Below are 21,790 nucleotides of genomic sequence, written 5' to 3'. Positions count from 1 at the left end.
CCCGCCCATTCCCTGGCCACACCCCCACGGTGTCCTGCCTTGGTCTCCAGTCATGAGGTGGGAAGTCTCCTCTCTAGCCCTGGGTTCGTGGCAGTGGGAGGCCGGGCGGGGGAGCAGGCTGGGGAAGGGTGTTTGGAGAAGAGGTGTTTGAGCTCGCCTCTCTCTCCAGCTTCCCCTCCCAGCCCCTCTGGGCCGGGAGAACGGTGAAGATGGAGAACCAGGACAGGACTGTCCCTGAAACCCGACATCAGAGGCGACGACGGGCCAAAGGTCATCAGGTAGGTGGGGAGCTGGGCCTCGTGCTGGCCTCCTGACTTTGCTTTAGACCTTCAGACTGTTAACTCTGAGCCTCTGTAAAATGAGGGTGTTGAGTGCCTTCTCTAGGATCAGAGGGGCCCATGCATACAGAAATCAGGTGCTCAACAGAGTGTCTGGCATGTCCTAGGTACTCAAAAAATGGCCGTGGCTATTACAATAATGCTAATTATAATAATTATTATTGGTGTCTTGAATGTTCTCGAGTCACGATCAGGAGCCCTTTCTCACGGCTGTGCTCATATTATATATCCTAAATGTTGGATTCTAGAAGGAGAAGCCATCAAAGCTTCATTCTCTCATCCTTTTGATCCTTCAGGAGGCCTAGTCTTTCCTTCTCAAGTTAATAATAATACTGCCCAAATAATATCTTGGATTTACTGAACACCCATTGGGTGCCAGTTACTGCCGTTTACAATTGTTTTCTGGTTGGCTCCTCATAGTACCTTGAGGGGTTGGTATGAACATCCTCATTTTCCAGGGTTCACAGAGGCTAAGAAATTCATGCAATGCCACACAGCTCTTCATAATGGCTTTTGTCAGTTCTTGGAGTGAGCCACCTCAGGGCCTTAGCCCTGCTACTCCTCCTTGGAGGCTTTCACGAATCATCTCATGACTGGCTGAGATGAGAATAATAATCATCTCATCATTTTAATCTCAAGTCAAATATCAATTCAAATAGTAATGCCCTACAAAGGTCTTCCCTAAACACCTACTGACGTACAGCAGCCCCCTCCTGCTTCTTGCTAGCAAGATACACTGCTTTATTTTCTTTATAATGTCTACTATTATACAATCTGAAATCATTTCTTTTTTTGTTTATTTGTTTATTATTTGTCTCTTATCCCCCACATCTACCTCCCTAGCTAGAATGTCAGATCCAAGAGGAGCCCTTCAGTCATGTTTGGCTCATGACTATGTCCCAGGGTCTAGAGCAGGTCTAATACCTGGCACATCATGCTGCTGCTGCTAAGTCGCTTCAATCGTGTCCGACTCTGTGTGACCCCATAGACGGCAGCACACCAGGCTTCCCCGTCCCTGGGATTCTCCAGGCAAGAACACTGGAGTGTGTTGCCATTTCCTTCTCCTGGATGCCCAATAAATTTCCTTTAGTGAATGCATGAAAGAATGAGTGTTGGAAATAATGAAATAATGGGAGTGTTGGAATTTGAACTCATATCTGACTCAGAAGTTCCTATTTTTCACTCCCAGAGATGTCTAGGTTCTACTCTACCCTGGGACAAAGTCTCCCCCTTGAATCTCTAAAAGTAGTTATCATCAAGTGACAGGGTTATGTCTTTATTGGTACTAGCCATACTGCCTCTTTTATGATTTTTCTGAAGGCCTCTGCTAGGGCAACTAGCCAGGCCAGGGGACCAGGGATGGGTAATAAACAAATATTTGCAGTATGGTTAATGACCGTCTATGGATGAGAACTCGTGGTTTCTGCTCCACCAGTGTTCACATTCTTTTATCCAGGTGACAACAAGTGGAGCTTCTTTTGAGAAACAAACTTCCTCTTGGTTCCAGGGAGCCGAGGAGCCCAGGCCTGACCGATCAGAGCATTTTATACTCTTCAACCACAGTGTCTGAGTAAGGGCTGGACTTGTGACCCAAGCTTAACGGATCAGAGCATTTTAGCCTCAAGCCTTGGTAATTTCTTGAGACTTGGGCACATACCCAAAGCAGGCCAAGGAGGAGCAAAATGAGGGCTTTTACTGGAATTCTGGGAAATATAGGACTGCTTTCTCCTGGGCTTGCTAAGCAGAAGGGATATAAACGTGGAGCTGCTCGGGGCCCTCTTTCTACCTTGAGAGGGGCTGTAAACGAATGAGGCCGATACACAGTAAAGCATAGCCAAAGTGAACAGAAATTTCAGGGGATATCATTTAAACACCTAGATCTAGCTGTGCCTGAAGTTGGTACTAATGTTGACTTCACATTTTAGATTACGTGAGTCTATATATTTCCATTGATCTTCCCAGACCAGTTTGATTTGGGATTCAGTTACCTGTCTCCAAAAGAAATTGGATTGAAAGAAAAAGTGAAAAATAGAGTTTTGAGACCATATGATTTGGGATCCAGCAGAGACTGAGGATGGTAGGGGAAGTGCCCTGTGAAGCGGATGGTTAAACTGACCTTGGGGGAGGAAGAGGATGTAGCAAGTCAGTGTTTCACAAACCTCAGCCTTTCTCTTACCACATCATAATACCTCCCATATGCACACCCACATACATTTTAACTTATTTACTTAATAGTTTTCCTTAAAACAACTCAACTAAAATAAGCTCAACTCAGTTTTTAAACACTAATATTCACAAAATTATAGTCTAATATGCAACTTATATTAATGCAGATGAAAATTAAAGCATAATGATGAATATAAAACATATTTTTCCACATAACTGGTGTAAATATTTTGGTGCGTCACCAAAAGAATACGAGCCCCAGTCTGTTGCTTCATGATATGAAGATACTTAACATTTCTGATCTGTACCTCAAAAATAAAATTAACTGTACCTTAAAAATTTGTATCATGAGGTGTTTTTTGCAACCACACTTAAAAAAAAAATTTTTTTTTAACCAGAAGAGAGCCAGGAGCAATCATGTACATAGCTTATCTTTACAGTCTAAAATAAACCCATGCTTATATTCCAATAAATAGCAAAATTACATATGTAGAAATCATAATAAACCATCATCAAGTCTGTAGTTAACTTGGGGAAGGGACTGAATACTCAAATAGGAAGAAAGAATGCAAATGGGAGATGTAACATCTAATAAGTTACTTCTCTTTCATTAGAGTCAGATAATTTAGCCTACCATCGCTAGTGATGTCATGTGAGTGTTAGGTAGCTCCTCATATGACGTGATAAGAAGGGCACTTCATCTCCATGGTATTTCTCCCCTCCCTCCAAACCTGTAACCCCAGTCTAAGTATGAGAAAAACTCAGACCAAGCCAAACTGAGAGACGTTCTACAAAATATCTGACCAGTATTCCTTAAAACTTTCACAACCATGAAAAACAGGGTAAGACTAAGAAACTGCCACAAAGGAAACCCAGGAGCATGGAAACAACATGTGATATGGTAATCCGGATAGCATCCTGACACAGAGGACTTTAATGGAAAAACTGGTGAAATTAGAATACAGTGTAGAGTTTAATGGAAACAATCAAACAAACATGAGTCCCACTTGGAGGACATAATCCTGACATAGCAATTGCTAACATTTACAGAGAACTCAACTCTGGGGCACTGCTATAAACACTTGACATCTGTTAGCTAAGTTATCCTTTCAACAGCCCTCTGAGGCAAGTGCTGCCATTCCCTATTACAGAGGAGGAAAGAAGGCACAGAGAGGGTAAGTGACTTATCTAAGGTCACACAGCTGGTGGACGGCTGGGCAGACCCAGGTGCCAGTTTCCAGAGTCTGTGATCTTAAACATTATATACAACAATCTTTTAATGTCATTTGGGAAACAAACACAACATGGTAAATCAACTATACTCCAATAAATTTTTTTTAAGTCATTTGGGCCTTCTAACATCCCTAAGTGGTAGATATTATTGTTTTCATATTTTCATATGAGGAAACAGAGATACATGGTTGAGGTTAAATAAATTGTTCAAGGTCACACACATGTAAGTCACAGTCACCCCAAACCAGCCTCACTTCCTTCCTCCTGCCCTCAGACAATGCATTCCCTGAGGCACAGGTCAGATCCTGTCTCCTTGGCTCCTTGAATACTTGCAGCATCATTTATTTCTTTGTGTGTGTGTGTGTGTGTGTGTGTGTGTGTGTGTGTGTGTGTGTGTGAGATGGTGCATCGGAGGGGAGCAGTAAAGCATCGTTTTAAAACTATTTATTTAATTTTGGTTGCACTGGGTATTGCTGCACGTGGACTTTCTCTGGTTTCAGTGAGTGGGCTTCTCGTTGCAGTGGTTTCTCTTTTTGCAGAGCACGGGCTGTAATGTGCATGGGCCTCAGTAGTCGTGGCACACCGGCTTAATTGCTCCCTGGCATGTGGGATTTTCCTTGTCCAGGGATTGAACCTGTGTCCCCTGCATTGGCAGGCAGATTCCTAACCACTGGACCAGCAGGGAAGTCCAAAGCATCATTTTGTTAATAACAGGACAAATAGCAAGGTGGTGCCATTCTGGACAGAATTGTGAAATGCACCTTGAAGGCCAAAAGAACTCCCTGTCCCGCCAGGGGCCAAGTGTGGATGGGGCAAACCTTATCCCACATGTTTCACATTTCCATGGAAGGATGTCCTGCCATTCCTCAGAGGCAGCCACAGCCCCTTCCAGGGGTTTTGGAAATATCTCCCTACATTTTGGTTGTCACATGCCTGAGGATGAAATAGCGTTGACATTTATGGCTGTAAAGATCCACCAATAACAGATGGGACTGTCCCATATACCAGAGATTTGTCTCACCTAAAAAGCCAATAGTGGGACTTCCCTGGTGGTCCAGTAGTTAAGACTTGGTGCTTCCAATGCAGGAGGCAAGGGTTTAATCCTTGGTTGGGGAACAAAGATCCCACATGCTGTGCGGCCAACACATAAAAATAAATAAATAAATACTTTAAAAAAGAAAAGGCCACCAGCGCGCCAGTTAGGAAGGCGGGATTGGAGTCAGGCTCAGATGACTCTGGTTTTTGTACTACTTTGTATTCCTCTTGTTTTGAATCTGCACATTTTGGTCCGTCGCCTCCTGTCACGTGATTGTAGGGCCTGTGGAAGGTAAGTTTACAAGGAAGAGAAACTAGTGGTGCCCCCATCCCTGATCTATTAGCCTCCTCTTTCACAGTTAAAGAAACTTAAGCGGGGCCCTTCATTGTTTGGAATAAGGACTACATTTCCCAGGCTCTCTTACAGCAGGTGTGGTCATGTAACCAGATTCTGGTCCATGAGACGTGAGCAGAGGTGGAGGTCATGGTCGTGTATGGATGGGAGAGTTGGACTATCAAGAAAGCTGAGCACTGAAGAATTGATGCTTTTGAGCTGTGTGGTGTTGGAGAAGACGCTTGAGAGTCGCTTGGACTGCAAGGAGATCCAACCAGTCCATCCTAAAGGAGATCAGCCCTGGTTGTTCATTGGTAGGACTGATCTTGAAGCTGAAACTCCAGTACTTTGGCCACCTGATGCAGAGAGCTGACTCATTTGAAAAGACCCTGCTGCTGGGAAAGATTGAGGGCAGGAGGAGAAGGGGATGACAGAGGATGAGATGGTTGGATGGCATCATTGACTCGATGGACACGGGTTTGGGTAGACTCTGGGAGATAGTGATGGACAGGGAGGCCTGGTGTGCTGTGGTTCATGGGGTTGCAAAGAGTTGGACATGACTGAGTGACTGAACTGAACTTAAAGGAAGAGGGCCTCCCTTTCTCATTTTCCCTTTCTTCAGGCTAGAGTGGGGACATCGTGAGCTGGCATCCTGGGCCAAGGGGGTAAGTATCACAATATCAAAGAACCCTTGGCACCTTCACAGAGCAGAGCTGCACACCAACTTGGACTGTGGCAGGAGAGAGAAACATTTCTGTGTAACACAAGCTATCATTATTTTGAATATCTCACATGCAGCCAAATTTTAAGCTGTTCAGTTTGGGGGCAGCAGAAAGGAGGGGAAGGTGATGGTAAACCCACTGGGCCACAGGACTCGGCCACGTTCCCTGCTGTTGCTTATAGTTCAGGTAATAAAACCATCATGTTATCCTCTCTCTTACATACCCCTGCATCTCTTTTTCTCTCTCAGTTGTTACTACCTGCAGATCAGGACAAAGGGTGATATTCACTGAGATCTTCAATCTCCCCCAAAGAAACCAGAGATTATCTGGACTTTCTTCTGCAAAGCAGGCCTTACTTACACAGGGGACAGATCAGCAGTGGAGTTCCCCTTGGATGTAGGAAGCTGAAGAGAAAATGTCCCAGGGGTTTTAGATTGTTGCATTTCTTTGCTCACCATCTGAGACTTTCCCCGTCTAGAATACCTTCCAGTACCGCAGAGGGTGGGAAGCTATATTTCCTTACTTCCCTTGAAGCCAGACTTCTACCTATATGACATACTTGCATGAGATTTGGAAAATGAAAGTGAAATGGAAGCTTTGCTCATGATGCTTCTGCTATGGATTTTTGTAAAGCCAGTCATGGACAGACTGGCTTTGTGTGTTCTGAGAGGCTCTTTGTGAATTCAGCAAGTATGATGTGGTTCTGGGGCCAGTATAGACCTACTAGTTTCATTGTGCTTTGCAGAGATTTATGTTTTATACAAACTGAAGGTTTGTGGCAACCATGTGTTGAACAAGGCGATTGGTGCCATTTTCCCAACAGCATTTTTTCACTTCCTGTCTCTGTGTCAGATTTTGGTAATTCTCACAATTTCTCAAACTTTCTCATTATTACTGTATTTGTTATAGTGGCCTTGATCGGTGATCTTTGATGTTGTTACTGCAGCTGGCTGAAGGCTCAGATGATGGTTAGCGTTTCTTAGCAATAAAGTATTTTTAAATTAAGGTATGTGCATTTTTTTAGACATAATGCTGTTGCCCACTTGATAGACTCCAGTATGGTGTAAACATAACTTTTATCTGAACTGGGAAACCAAGAAGTTCCTGTGGCTTGCTTTCCTGTGATATTCACTTTATTGTAATGGCCTGGAACTAAACCTGTAATATCAGTAGGTGTGGGTCTGTCCCTTTCAGCCAATTTAAGTTAATCCAGGGCTTCCTTGGTGGTCTTCTGGTTAAGAACCTGCCTGCCAATTCAGGGGATACGGGTTCAATCCTTGGTCTGGGAAGATCCAATATGCCAAGGGGCAACTAACCATTTGCCTCACAACTGTTGAGCTTGTGCTCTAGAGCCCACGCTCTGCAACAAGAGATATCACCGCAATGGAAGCCCGTGCATTGCAGCGAGAGAGTAGATCCTTCTTGCTGCAACTAGAGAAAGCCTGTATGCAGCAATGAAGACCCAGCCCAGCCAAAAATCAGTCAATCAATAAATTTATTTAAAAAGTCAGTCCACTCTTAAGTCATATCATATACACAAGAATGTCATAGCACCAGATCATCTACCTTCCCAACATATAGAAAACACAAGGGCAATAGTATCTCCTAAGTGAAAGCAACTTTCTCGCCTTCCTCTTTTAAGTCACGGCCCATAGCAATAGGAGGTAAACATTAATTTGAGTGACACAACACTATTTGTTTCAATAAAGGATCTAGCAGAATCATGAGTGTTCTTCTTCGCTCCATGAGGGTAGAAGAAGAGAGAAGCAACAATGAAAACTGATCTTGGCATTTTTCCGGAAAAGGGAGTATCAATGTAGATATTATTATCAGGGGCAACAGGTTATTATTAAAACAACCAGTCCAGATTTGGGACGTATTAGCAACTAAATTGTGTCCTCCAAAATCCATATGTTGAAGCCCTAAACCCTCATGTGACTGTATTGGAGACAGTTCTTTAAAGGGGTAATTAAGTTTAATGAGGTTAAACTAACCCAACACGCCCAGTGATCTCAAAAGAAAAGACACCAGGGATGGGCATGCATGCAGGGAAAAAGTCATCTGAGGACACAGTAAGAGGTCACCCATCTGCAAGTCAAAAAGAGAGAGCTTAGGAGAAACCAAATCTGCTAGCACCTTGACCTTGGACTGCTGGAAGTATGAGAACGTTTTTTCTGTTGTTTAAGGCATCTCGTTGTCGTTGTTCAGTCATTAAGTCATGTCCGACTCTGTGACCCCATGGACTGCAGCACATCAGGCTTCCCTGTCCTTCACTGTCTCCTGGAGTTTGCTTAAATTCATGTCCATTGAGTCAGTGATGCTATCTAACCGTCTCATTCTCTGCCACCCCCTTCTCGTTTTGCCTTCAATCTTTCTCGGCACCGGGGTCTTTTCCAATGAGTTGGCTCTTTGCATCAGGTGGCCAAAGTATTGGAGCTTCAGCTTCAGCATCAGTCCTTTCAATGAATATCCAGGGTTGATTTCCTCCAGGGGGACTTCCCTGGTAGCTCAGTTGGTAAAGAATCTGCCTGCAATGCCGGAGACCCTGGTTTGATTCCTGGGTCGGGAAGGTCCGCTGGAGAAGGGATAGGCTACCCACTCCAGTATTCTTGGGCTTTCCTGGTGGCTCAGCTGGTAAAGAATCTGCCTGCAATGTAGGAGACCTGGGTTCAATCCCTGGGCTGGGAAGATCCCAGGAGAAGAGAATGGTTACCTGCTCCAGAGTTCTGGCCTGGAGAATTCCATGGACTGTATAGTCCATGGGGTCACAAAGGGTCAGACACAACTGAGTGACTTTCAATTTCAGAGCTTTTCCTTCAGGATTGAGTGATTTTATTTAAGCCACCTAGCCTGTAGTATTTTATTAAGGCAGCCCTAGCAAACTAATACAGCAGGTTAATGGGGGCTTTCAAATGATAAATCAACATCAGCTTTTGAAGTCCAGGTTTCTTATAAGACTCCTTTATTCAAAATACATGTACAAAGAGGATTTCACGAGCCAAAGTCTCTGCTTTTCAGAAGCTGTAGAAGAGAGATTGTTGCTGAGATTTCTGTTACCAGTTAAAACAGCCTAGAGTTTCAAGGCAAAGTCTTGCAATCACGCGCTTTTTTTTTTTTTTTTTAGTGTTAAGAAAACAAAGAAGCAGTCTCAATATGGTCAAAACTTACAATGTAAAGGCAAATGGGATTAATATGATTATTAACAAATAGAACATGAGGCGTGCAAAAAAAAGAAGAAGTTAGAGACAAAAGTAAAAATTGTAGTTTGAGGGGTCCCAGGATGGCTGTGAACCCAAACCAGTCTTCTGGACTCAGGTTCTGTCACTTTTTATTTTTAATGTTTTGAGTATGAAGGCGATACTCTCTCTCTTTTTAAAATTTGTTTGGCTGCGCCAGGTCTTAATTGCAGCACACAGGATCTACAGTCTTCATTGAGGCATGCTGATCTTTAGTTTTGGCCTGTGGGATCTAGTTCTCTGACCAGGGATGAAACCTGGGCCCCTGGCATTGGGAACACAGAGTCCTAGCCACTGGACACCAGGGAAGTCCCATAAATAACCTGTTACTTTTAAGCTGTATCCCATTTGGAGGTTAATGGTGACATTCAGATATCCCAATTATTGGGGGGCAGGGAGGGAATCTACCTTGCACAATCGCCTCACTTCTCAGAGAGCTGCATTTGAAAAACTGTTGTTTTCTTGCAAAGTTAAGAATTCCACAGTGGTGACAAGTCCAGTCTTCAAGTCTTATGTGGGTGGGTGGGCTCTTCCCCTTAATGTTCAGCTCACATTTTAAAACCTTTTAATAGACCTTCGTTCTTGCTGCCTATGTCCCTGCGCCTCACCTCATATCATGCTTAATTGAATGGGGACTATGATCAGGTGAGAAAATCAGCCTCCAAAATATGTTTGGTTGCTTTTGGTTGAAAAAAAAAAAAAAAAGGATAACCCAACTCAAAAAGATTTAAAAATCTGACATGTATTATCCTATGTAGCAGGATTCCAAGGATAGAGCAGCTCTGGGTTGGTTAACCCAGCAGCTCCGTGATAACACCGAAGACCCAAGTTCTGCATCTTCCTTCACTGCTCTCAGCAGGTTGAACTCTGAGGCCAGATCCCTTCACAGTCCAGGATAGTCACTACCTGGGCCAACAACTTCCAAAGGCAGAAAAAAGGACCCCAGGTGACTAGCTCTCTTTAAGACAGAATAAAATCTTTCCCATCAGCACCCCCCAGAAGACGTCATCTCACTTGGTACCACGTCACGTGTCTATTGCTGGGGATAGGAACATTATGATTGGTTCAGCCGTTAACCAATCAGGACTTTTTTTGGGGCTGGTTTCTGTCCTTAAATCCCCACAGAGGGCAGGGGGCACGGTGGTCAGGTTACAGCTGTGGGGTCACTTCAAGCGAGGGAGACAGGGAGGAGTGGATGCTACTGGGAGGTACCCCACCTGCCTCCGCTACCCACACCTGCTACCTTTGAGGCAGCCGCCTCATCAAGCCGGATTCACAGCCCTCCCTTCCACCCGTTCCAGTCTCAGGCTCTTCCCGCTGCGTTCCCTCACACTTCAAAGCAGCCCTCAGGAGAAATCCGCCTGGTGGAGACCTGGGGCCTTCAGTCAACAGCCAAGGGAATGAACCATCTAGAAAGCAAATCTTTTAACCTTTAGTTGACTGCTACTTTGGTTCTCACCTTGACCGAAACCTCGTGAGAGATACTCTTAGCCAGAACTACCCAGGTAAGCCGCTCCTAAATTCCTGATACACAGAAGCTGTGCTTAAAAACTTTTTTTTTTTTTTTTTAAGCCATGAGTTTTTGGAGTAATTTGTTTCACAGCAATTTGTTACACTCCTTCACGGAAACCACGGGATTCATCGGATTCAGTGAGGCAATAGATAAGCACATGTGCTTGGCACGTGGTACCGTCTGTTTAAATGCTACCTATTACTGTTTCAGTATTTCCTAAGGCTTATCAAACTCCCCCTGCCCCCTCAACTATTTAAAATCAGTCTCTTTTACATGTAAACTTAAGCTGAACTGAGCCATGTACCAATCCTTGGGAAGTGGGTAGCATTGCAGTCTGAAGCAGCTCTGAACAATGGAAATATATTGCATGCCACAGATATATTTTTTAAAATTTCTAGGAGTTACCTTAAAAAGCAGAAAGACAAAGACTTCCCGGTAGTCCAGTGGTTAGAACTCCACCTACCACTGCAGGGGGCATGGTTTTTGATCCCTGGTCCGGAGAAGGCAATGGCACCCCACTCCAGTACTCTTGCCTGGAAAATCCCATGGACGGAGGAACCTGGTAGGCTGCAGTCCATGGGGTGGCTAAGAGTCGGACACGACTGAGTGACTTCACTTTGACCCATTGGAGAAGGAAATGGCAACCCACTCCAGTATTCTTGCCTGGAGAATCCCAGGGACGAGGGAGCCTGGTGGGCTGCTGTCTATGGGGTTGCACAGAGTCAGACACGACTGAAGCGACTTAGCAGCCAGGGGTGTGACAGGCAAGGGCTGTGGGCAAAAATTGTAAATAATAACAAAAAGCAGACAGGATACTTATTTTCATCTGTTTGCTACCATGTACATAAAATTGGTTTCAGGTGGTCATCTTCTGGTGGATTTGGATTTGTTAGTAATTGTAACTGAAGCTAGATGTAGTTAAGATATATTGTTTTAAGAATCATTGAAAATTATAACTTGAAACGTGGGTGTTGTGAATTATTAGTGAAAGAAAAACTAGATGAGAATGTAGTATTCTTATACGTTTAGAGAGACTCTGATTTGGTATTTCTTACACAAAATCGATCGTCATACACCTTTTTTAATTTGTAAAAATTTTTATTATTTTTTTCTTTTTAGTTTCTGACTATGCAGCGAGGCATGTGGGATCTTAGTTCCCCAACCAGAGATCTAACCCATTCCCCTGAATTGGAAGCGCAGAGTCTTAACCACTGGACCACCGGGGAGGTCCCTTTTCAAAAAAATTTTTTTTTAATTTTTTGACACAGTTTTAATAGAAGTGAATGGGCACCATACTCAAAGAGATTACTATCATGTGAATCTGTGCCAGAAAACAACAACAACAACTAAGTTGGATGTTTCTTCCTTAAATTATTTTCAGTTGTCTGGACGAAAACAGTGACGTTCTTAGCGTGGTATTTGATGTTTTTCATGTTCTAATCTCTACCAGCATTTCCATCCTGACTCTGTCATTTCCTCCATATAGTCTCCACCAGAGTATCTGGAGGTGTATACTCTGTATGTGGCTACAGCTAAAATAGCCCTATTATTTGAGAGTGGATAAAATCCAACTGGGCTTCCCTGGTGGCTCAGTAGTAAAGAATCCACCAATGCAGAAAACATGGGCTGGATCTCTGGATCAGAAAGATCCCCTGGAGAAGGAAATGGCAGTCCTCTCCAGTATTCTTGCCTGGGAAATCCTACGGACAATGGGGCCCAGTGGGCTACTGACCATGGGTTTGCAAAGAGTCAAATGTGAGTTAGAGGCTAAACAACAACAAAATCCAACTGTTCTTCAAGGACCACCTCAACTTCCTCCATGGTCCCTTTGGTAACCATTTACCATTCTGCTCCCAAAGCACTGGACCCGTACCTCCTTCATAGTTCCCATCACATTTATTTGAGGGAACACCACAGCTGGACTCTGTGCTACCTGAACATAAGGATGCTGCTCTGTCTGTGTATCCCCAGGCAATGGAGTAAATATTGAACACACGCTTAATTGATTGGTACAGGAAGCATATTACATGCCAGAGAGGTACTTTGCATTCCTGTGTATATATCAGAATCATTAGTACAGCTCTGTGAACATACAGATCCTCAGGCTCCATATGAGAGCCACTAAGTCAGTGTCTCACAGGGGTGGGCAGAAGGTCCACACCTGATTCTAATGCGGGAACAATTGAGTTTGTAAAGAGGTCAGTATAAACTGGAACTGCCAGGGAAGGTTTGTAGAGGACAAGCTATGTACCAAACTTTGAAGTTTTAGGGAAAGACATATCAGGTCAAGTTAAAAAAAAAAAAAAGCAAAATTACAGATATGAAAGTCAAGATGATGGTAAGGAAGCCAGATTTTTGAATAGATGGTTTATGTGAGACTGATAGCTGCTAACTGTGAATAAGCATGGTAGGACCAGATCATGGGGGATTTTGAAAATCTGTGCAGGTTCAAATCATTTTGCTCTACACTTGAAACTAACAAAACATTGTAAATTAACTATACTTTGTTTTTCAAGTACACATTTGATGTATTTAATCCATGTAACCACCACTGGGCTTCCCAGGTGGTGCTGGTTGTAAAGAACCTGCCTGCCAGTGCAGGAGACATAAGAAACACGGGTTTGATCCCTAAGTTGGGAAGATCCCCTGGAAGAGGGCATGGCAGCCCCCGTCAATATTCTTGCCTGGAGAATCCCTTGGACAGAGGAGCCTGGCGAGCTACTGTCCATAGGGTCACAAAGAGTCAGACATGACTGAAGCGACTTAGCACGCACGCACAACCGCCACTACAGTCAAAATACAAAACATGTTTGTGACTCCAAAAGATTCTTTTGTGCCTCTTTGCAGTTAATCCCTGCATCCCAGGCAACCACTAATGGGCCTTTTTTTAGGGAAAAAAAAATTAGATTTGTCTCTCTCAGCATTGCTTATCAAGGGAATTACACTGAATGCCTTCTTTTGAGTCCATTCTGAGCAGTCATTTAACTCAGCATGTTTTTGAAATTCAGCCACATGGTTGCTTGTGCCGCTACTTCATTCCTTTTTACTGCCGAGTACAGTTAACCCTTGAATGACACAGTTTTGAGCTGCATGGGTCCACTTACACGCAGATTTTTCTCAATAAATACACAAGAATATATGTGTAGAACATCATGTGCAAGCCTTGTTTTGAGGTGCCTCTCCTTACAGAATAAGCTGAATATATTTATACATTTACTATAAAATTAACATGTTAGCTTAGTGTTTTTATGACTTTGCTTTCAAAGAATTAAATTCCAGGATATCTTTCTCCCTCCCCCTCATAATCGGAGAAACTTTGTGTCAGCCTACACTTACTTAGATAAGTGATTTTTTTAAAAAAGCAACAAGGTTCCCAGTACTGTATTATGAATATGACTGTAATACTTGTATGCCATAAAAAAATTTATAGACCCCCTCAACCTAGTTCTTCTGCTCCCTTTCCACCCCATTGGGAGCTGGACCAGGATGCCAGTGCCTTGCATAACTCTGTTGGCTATGCTTTGTGAATGGCGCCTCCTGTTGGTGGAGGTGTATATTTTAAAAGGGGACATTGGTAGGATGGGTGTCCAGAGAGTGGGCCAGGGGAGAACTGGGGGTCTTCTATCTCTGGGGGTGGCAAGAGACCAGAGCCCCTCCCCATTTACAGCTCTTGGGAGTCTCAGGTAAGCATTCATTGTTGTTGCCTCGTGGGAAGTCTGGATTCTTGATTAGTGTCAGCTGCCAGCTGGGCAGCAGGAACCTTGCCCTGGGTGGGGCTGGGATGGTTTTCTCTGTTGATAAGAAGGGATGAAACTGGGCTCTAACCGAAGATCAACAGCTCTTTGGCTTATCTCTGCTTCCCAGGTCACCACCTGTCCCCTGGTGAGCTACATCCACTGGCCCACTGTTGATAACCTGGTTTTGGTGCAATCAATTATTTGAAGGCCTGTGAGGAAAACTCTCAGTTTAGAGGGCTTTGGTGGAAGCTTCAGGATGCCCTCCATCTCTGCTGAAGGATAAGATTCTGGAAGAGAGTCCTCTGATATCCCTGCCCCTTTCTCCCTTAGTAATACAAACCTTGATTTTCAAATGGACACATTAAACCAGCAAACATTAGATTGTCTATGTTTCCCTAAGTATGGCCAGGTGATAACATTTTGGCCAATAGGTGCCAGTAGAAGCATTGTGTGGGCCTTCTCGGGATTGGTCTTAAAGAATTTTTCTAAGTCCGTTGTCCTTTACACTACTGACTGGAATGTGGATATGATGGCTGGAGCTCCAGCAACCATCTTGGATCACTAGTTATATACTGACAATGCCAGAGCAATAATATTGAAGGAGGCTGGGTACTAATGACTATGAAGCTGCCACATTAGCCTGGATGCCCTACCACTAGACTCTGTGTAAAAACAAAGTAAGCTTCCAGCTTGTTTAGGTTATATGATTTTGGGTTTTTCTGTTATGTGCGGTTGAACCTAGTCTTGACGAAAGTACTCTCTCACAGAGAAGAAAGCCAGGATACATCCTGTCAAGTCAAGTGTATCTCTTGAAATTCTTCTGCGGCTGCATGACAGGAATCCCACTGGAAGGAAAAAGGAAAACTTGTTGTAAGGGAATTCCAAGATAAGAGTGGGGCTGTGTTTCAAGGACACCCAGACCAGAAGCTCAAACCTCTGCAGGGACTCTTTTTCTCCCTTTCATATCTGCCTCCCTCTGTATCCTGCATTCATTCTTTTCTCTCCTTACAGCTTGACTTTTTCCACAGAGGCAAGAACATAACTACTCATAGCCCCTAAGCTCTCTTGAATTTTTGGCCACCAAAGGGAAACAGATTCCCTCAGGCTCCCCTGGCTGGGAATCCTAAGTGAGCACAGTGGCATACTGGAGGGGTGCTGACCTGAGGCTCTGATCATGGGCAGCATCTGAGCTTCCCTACCTCACAGCCTCCCAAGCCATGCCCACTGCAACCGCTAGTATCTGTCTCCCCAACCTCCCCATTCCTTTTTGCCACGTGTCTCTTGTCCTGATTGTGCCAACTAGAACAATCCCCGAGTCATTAAAATCTGGTCTTCTTAGACAAACTGAACAATGGGAGGAAATGGTGATGGTGTAATATGGACTGGACTAACAGCGTGATGAAATTGCTTGTTCCTGAAACCTCTGAGCTCAGCTTCTCAGTAAGATTCAGTGATCTGAATTAAGGGTGGGGAATGCAGCCTGGCCTGTGGGTGGCATAACCCAGAGGTTGAGGGCACAGTCGTGGAGTCAGCCTGCCTGGGTACAAGTCCTGCCTTCATCATCAGCTAGCCATGAGCCAGCCATCAGACAAGCTATTGCTCCTTTTACCCACAGTTTCTCTATCTGAAATAGAATTATAAAGGAGTCTACTTCCTAGGTTTGTTAGAAGTAACAGTCCTAAGATAGTGCCTGCTGGGTGGTGAGTGGCTCAGTTCAGGAAGCTTCTGGGCCATAGCAATCAAAGTATCAACACTTATGCAGCCTAACACTATACACAAAAATAAACTCAAAATGGATTAAAGATCTCAGTGTCAGGCAGGACACAATAAAGTTCTCAGAGGAAAACATAGGTAGAACACTACAGCAAGATCTTTTTGGATCCACCTCCTAGAGTGATGAAAATGAAAACAAAAATAAACAAACGGGGCCTAATTAAACTTTAAAACGTTTGCATAGGAAAGGAAACCATAAACAAAAAGACAACCCACGGAATGGGAAAAAATGTTTGCAAACAAACAGACCAACAAGGGATTAATCTCCAAAATATGCAAACAGCTCATGCAGCTCCATATAAAAAATAAACCCCCATCAAAAAAATGGGTGCAAGATCTAAAGAGACATTTCTCAGAGAATACATACAGATGGCCAACAGGAACATGACAAGATCCTTAACATCTCTAACTATTAGAGAAACTCAAATCAAAACTGCGAGGTGTCACCTCACATGGGAATGGCCATCATCAAAAAATCCTACCAACGGTAAGTGCTGGAGAGCGTGTGGAGAAGAGGGAGCCCTCCTACACTGTTGGTGAAAATATAAATAGGTGCAACCATTATGGAGAACAATGCAAACTTTCCCTAACTAAAAATAGAGCTGTCGTGTGATCCAGCAGTCTCACTCTTGGACATATATCTGGGGAAGATGAAAACTCTAATTCAAAAAGATACACGCACCCCAGTGTTCACTGAAGTACTATTTACAACAGCCAGGACATGGAAGCAACCTGAATGTCTACCAACAGAGGAATGGATAAAGAAAATGTGGTACAAATATACGCCGGAATGTTACTCAGCCACAAAAAAAAAAGAATGAAACAATGCCCTTTGCAGCTACATGGGTGGACCAGAGATTGTCCTCCTGAGTGAAGTCAAAGACAAATATCGTATGATATCACTTATAAGTGGAATCTTAAAAAGTGATGCAAATGATCTTATTTACAAAACAGAAATAGAGTCACAGATGTCAAAAGCAATCTTATAGTTACCAGGGGGCTCAGACGGGAGGGATGAGTTGGGAGATTGGGATTGATATGTACACACTACTATATATAAAATAGGTAATAAGGACCTACTCGGTAGCACGGGGAACTCTATTCTGTAATGACCTTGTGGAAAAAGAATCAAAAAAGAGTGAATATAGGTATACGTATAACTGATTCACTTTTGCTGTACAGCAAAAACTAACACAACGTCATAAATCAAAAAGCAGAACAAAACAAAATACACGCGGCGCGGCATCTGTCTGCTGAGTCTTAATCCCAGTTTTCCCACTTGCATTTGGTGGCCGGGGCTTTGAGCAAAGCCCCACTCTGTGTCTCCATTTCCTCCTCCGAGAGGAGAGCACATTGTGGAAACTGAAGGAGACAGGACGTTACAGTTGGGACAGAGTTAGTGCCTGCTAGATGGTCATTCTCGGGATTGTTACTGTCTCCAACCCGCCATAACGGCTGCTGGAGCCAAGTCCTACCAGATTGGTGGAGCTGTTAAAAATTCAGGAATGCCAGCTCCTTGTGAAGCCATTAGTAGCCATTGGTGGGAATATGCCCTGCACAGAAACGACAAGCAGAGCAAATCAGGGCTTTTACTTTGCTTTCAGAGGACTAGTGTACTGGCACACACCACGGTCCCCATTCCGTGTTTCCTGAAAATCCTCCTCTGTTGCCCACCTCCCTTCTGAGAACCAGAACAATCTTTTCACCTGCTTCCTGTCAGTTGCCACGTAGGACCCACAGGCCCCTCAAGCCCCATATGGGAACTCAGCATTGTCACCTCCACTCTGCCCTGTTCCGAGTACATCCATGCTCAGTCCTCCCACACCTTGCAGTCATCCCCAGCACCTCTCTGTCCCATACTACTCGATCCAGTAGGTCATCAAATCCTGTTAACTCTACCTCCAGAATATCTCCTGAATCTCCCATTGCTTTCCCTCTGGGTCCCCCCGCCCCTGACACCCCAGGCATCCTCGGGTCAGCTTTCTGTCACTATGGCTTAGTTTACATTTTCTCATCTTTTGTATAAGTGGAATCACACAGCAGGTACTCTGTTCTCACCTGGCTGTGTTTACTCAGCATGACAGTTTGGAGATCTATCCATGTTACTGGGTTATCAATAGCTTCCTCCTTTTTATGGCTGTGTAGTAGTCCGTTGTATGGAGTTGGCATCATTTGTTTATCCACTCCTCTACTGATGGACACCTGGGTCGTTCCAGTTTCAAGAGACTAGAAACACCCTGGTCTGGGCCCTGTCCCCCACGGTCTGGGTCATCGTAGTCTTCCCTGTCTCCCTGCTATTGCCTTCTTGCCCCCGCCGTCTTTCCCCTACATATAGCCACAGGGATTCCATTAAAACAGAAATTGTGTCTTTGTTCTGCTCCCTCTCAAGCAGAGTAAATATCAAGTCCTCACCTCACCGACATGTCCACCCCACCTTCACAGTTAGCTTTCTGCCCTCATCTCTCACTACCCCTCCCCAACACACTCATTCTCCTTTGGCCGGCCCCTCTCCTGGCTGTTTGTTACCGCACCATGTCCCGCCATGCTTTGACTCAGGGTAGACTGCTGTCCTCCGCCCGGTCTGCTCCCTCCATCTGGATGCTCCTCCTTTTATAAGGACACAAGTCCGAATGGATGAGGGCCCACCCTAATGACCTCAGCTTGATGAGCGCAAAGACCCTATCTCCAAATAAGGTCACACTCACTCCAGGTCCTGGGAATCTGGAACTTCATCTTCTTGGTGGGAACACAGCTCAACTCACAGTAACCTTTGGTCTCAACTTGAGCTCCCTTTTAGCCTCAGAGTGGTCCGAGGCCTCACTTTCTTTCCCACAATAGGTCAGCTCTCTCCACCCAAGCCTGCCTTCCTCACCACCCATGAGGCTGGACCTGAAAACACTCTCCCGGCAGACCTCTCACATGCAGCTTCCTGTCTCAGAGTCCGTTTCCAGGGACACCAGGCAAACAGGGATGCAGTGAAGTCTGGTGAGGGACTTGGAAGGGACCACACGTGACCACAGTCTGAAGCCAGGCCCGTGCCTCAGCCTGCTTCTGTAGCAGGGCGGTGAAGACCGCGTGCTGGATGGCCAGGGTTCAGATTTCAGTCTTGTCACACATTGGCTGTGTGACCTTGTAAAACTACTAATACCTTCTTCCTAGGGTTGATGTTTTGCTGGTGGCTCAGTGGTAAAGAATCTGCCTACCAATGGAGGAGATTCCAGTTCAATCCCTGGGTCAGGAAGATCCCCTGGAGAAGAAAATGGCAGCCCACTCCAGTATTCTTGCCTGGAAAATCCCATGGACAGAGGAGCCTGGCAGGTTACAGTCCATGGGGTTGCAAGAGTCAACTGAGTGACTAAACAGCAACAGGGTTGATGTAAAGATTAAGTGAGTTAATCCAATAAGGCTCTTAAAACTGTGCCCAGCACACAGTAAGCACTCAATAAATGTTTACTTGCATTATCCAGGTTTAGGTTGAGCTGGTCTGCAGACAACACCTCCACTTACCCAAAGGAGGCAGGATCTAGGTTCTGAACTTCTGCTTCTAAATCTTGGGTGACTTCTGTGAATGAGTGGCTTACCTTACATTCAACCCCTCTGGAATGTGTTTGCATCTGAGTGTTATAAAATTTTACATTACATTAATGGACAATGAAAGCTAAATTTAAATTTTATTTTAGAAAGGAAAGGTGGTTACGCGAATTGCTTCAAAAGTCTTGTCAGGGTAGATAAAATAGAGAGGTGTATAATATAATGCTGTCCTTTGCAAAAAGCTGCAAATTTGAAAAAAAAAAAACAAAGTTTATTGTAAATGAAAAGTTAAATCCAAGTGCCCTTCACATCTTTTAAAAGAAAATTATAACATTTCATTTTGAAATAGTTTAACTCACAAGAAGTTGCAGAAATAGGAGCAAGTGTTCCTGTGTGCACCCTTCACTTACTGGGATGTTTTTACTCACACTACTGATACCAAATGTGTGGTTTTCTTTTCTCATACTGTCTCTGAGTTTCTAACACCAGCTAGGGTCCTGCAGTTCAGTATGACAACAGCTGCCCAGAGTCAGTCAGACTCCACAGGTTAGGGGCTCAGCCCAAAAGATTGCCCTCACTTCAGATGCCAGCAGCAAGCATTGGGTCCCCACGTTACCTGAACTTCACTCAGACTTGGCTGCAAGGTCGGGGGTTTACACGGCCCCCTCCCTTTCAGGTTTAGTCATTTTCCAGAACAGCTTCTAAAACTCAGGGAGCACTTAACTTGTATTTTGTGGTTTATTAGTAGTATTCTATGGCTGAACCTCGTGGCACGTGGGATCTTTGTTCCCTGACCAGAGATGGAATCCATGCCCCCTTCAATGGAAGCATGGAGCCTTAACCACTGGACTGCCAGGGATGTCCCGCTGTGTTTTTTTTTTTTTTTTAAATAAAGGATGCAACTCAGAAATAGCCAAATAGAAGAGATGCATAAGGCTAGGTATGGGGTATATGTGTGCAAAACTTCCATACCCTCTCTGGGAGCACCACCCTCCTAGAAACTTAATGTCTTCTCCAACCCAGAAGCTCTCTGAATCCTGTCACTTAGGGTTTTTATGGAAGTTTCATCACACAGGCAAGATTGATTATACCATTGGCCACTAGTGATTCATTCAACCTCTAACATCTGTCTCTTCCCCAGAGGTCCAAGTGGGGATGAGAGTTAGGGTTAGTTTAGGGTTAGGAAGTTTGACCCCTCTAATCATGCCTTGGTCTTTCTGGTGACCAGCCCCTATCCTGGTGCTTTCTCAGTTCAGTTCAGTCACTCAGTCGTGTCCGACTCTTTGCGACCCCATGAATCACAGCACGCCAGGCCTCCCTGTCCATCACCAACTCCTGGAGTTCACTCAAACTCACATCCATTGAGTCGGTGATGCCATCCAGCCATCTCATCCTCTGTCGTCCCTTCTCCTCCTGCCCCCAAGCCCTCCCAGCACCAGGATCTTTTCCAATGAGTTAACTCTTCGCATGAGGTGGCCAAAGTACTGGAGGTTCAGCTTTAGCATCAGTCCTTCCAAAGAACACCCAGGACAGGTCTCCTTTAGGATGGACTGGTTGGATCTCCTTGCAGTCCAAGGGACTCTCAAGAGTCTTCTCCAACACCACAGTTCAAAAGCATCAATTCTTCGGTGCTCAGCTTTCTTCACAGTCCAACTCTCACATCCATACATGACCCCTGGAAAAACGATAGCCTTGACTAGATGGACCTTTGTTGGCAAAGTAATGTCTCTGCTTTTCAATATGCTATCTAGGTTGGTCATAACTTTCCTTGCAAGGAGTAAGCATCTTTTAATTTCATGGCTGCAGTCACCATCTACAGTGATTTTGGAGCCCCCCAAAATAAAGTCTGACACTGTTTCCACTGTTTCCCCATCTATTTCCCATGCAGTGATGGGACAGATGCCATGATCTTGGTTTTCTGAATGTTGAGCTTTAAGCCAACTTTTTCACTCTCCTCTTTCACTTTCATCAAGCAGCTCTTTAGTTCTTCTTCACTTTCTGCCATAAGGGTGGTGTCATCTGCATATCTGAGGTTATTGATATTTCCCCTGGCTTTCTAGGGACCCCCAATAACCAATCACCTCATTTGCCTACACAGAACACTCTCACTTTGAAGATTTCAGGAACTGTGTGCCAGGAACTGGGGTCAAAGACTAAATATTTAGTTTCTAT

At 44.4% G+C, this 21,790-nt stretch overlaps 1 long non-coding RNA gene across 1 annotated transcript; it reads left to right on the top strand.

Annotated features, from left to right (window-relative positions):
• The first annotated feature begins 67 nt into the window (after positions 1-67).
• On the top strand, positions 68-14,693 carry LOC121816529 (uncharacterized). The gene is made up of 3 exons (XR_009596362.1): positions 68-278; positions 1,795-10,569; positions 14,442-14,693. It is a non-coding gene; the product is annotated as an uncharacterized LOC121816529 (long non-coding RNA).
• Positions 14,694-21,790: the final 7,097 nt, after the last annotated feature.

This window comes from Ovis aries, chromosome 14 (assembly GCF_016772045.2).
Source record: "Ovis aries strain OAR_USU_Benz2616 breed Rambouillet chromosome 14, ARS-UI_Ramb_v3.0, whole genome shotgun sequence".
Taxonomy (NCBI): Eukaryota; Metazoa; Chordata; class Mammalia; order Artiodactyla; family Bovidae; genus Ovis; species Ovis aries.
Note: the sequence above shows the minus strand (reverse complement) of the source record. Positions and strands in the feature narration are given on the sequence as shown.